Consider the following 787-nt stretch of genomic DNA (forward strand, 5'->3'; position numbering starts at 1 on the left):
GAGTATATGCACGTTGGGGAGTATGGAAAGATGGCCAGCTTGGATAATTCCTGAATTGAGTTCCTTCCATTGACGATATTGTTTTTGACTGCGCAATCTGAAGAAAACATGTAAGTATTTTTTATTACACAATCTGTTTATTTAAGGGTGAAATAACGGTTTCACGTCACACCACATTATTGTATCGAAGATACTTACACCCCAATACATGTTCCAAAGTAACAAATGTATACGTGACTGACGGACAGTTAACATCCTATTTTCACATTTAATAAACTACATATTAATGACTTAATACATGTAATGTTTATTCCCCAGAAAAGCGTTAAGCGTTATACACAATACCGATGTTATACGTACTCGTATGTAGATAATGTGGTAGGCAATTGTTAGGCATGCTGTCAAATGTTATATAAGATGTCAAGTGTTATACGTCACGTGTTATACATGGTGTCAAATGTTATACATGAAGGCAAGTGTAATACATGACGTCAAGAGTTATGCATGATGCCAACTGTTATACTTGTTGTCAAGTGTTATATATTGTTATGTAAGTGTTATACATTCGTATACGTAAGCCCAAAACATCGCTACATATGTGTATGTTGCTATTCAGAACTTTCTTTCGCGGCTTCTTTGGCATGTTTATGGTGTCAAGTGTTATACATGATGCCAAGTGTTATACATAGTGTAACTATGATAGTCCATTAATGGGACTATCCAACGACACTTTATTCGTTTTGGTCCGCTAATATCTGACGCAGAAATCAATTTTTCTCGCAAGAGA

The sequence above is a fragment of the Patella vulgata genome, chromosome 3, assembly GCF_932274485.2.
Source record: "Patella vulgata chromosome 3, xgPatVulg1.2, whole genome shotgun sequence".
NCBI lineage: Eukaryota > Metazoa > Mollusca > Gastropoda > Patellidae > Patella > Patella vulgata.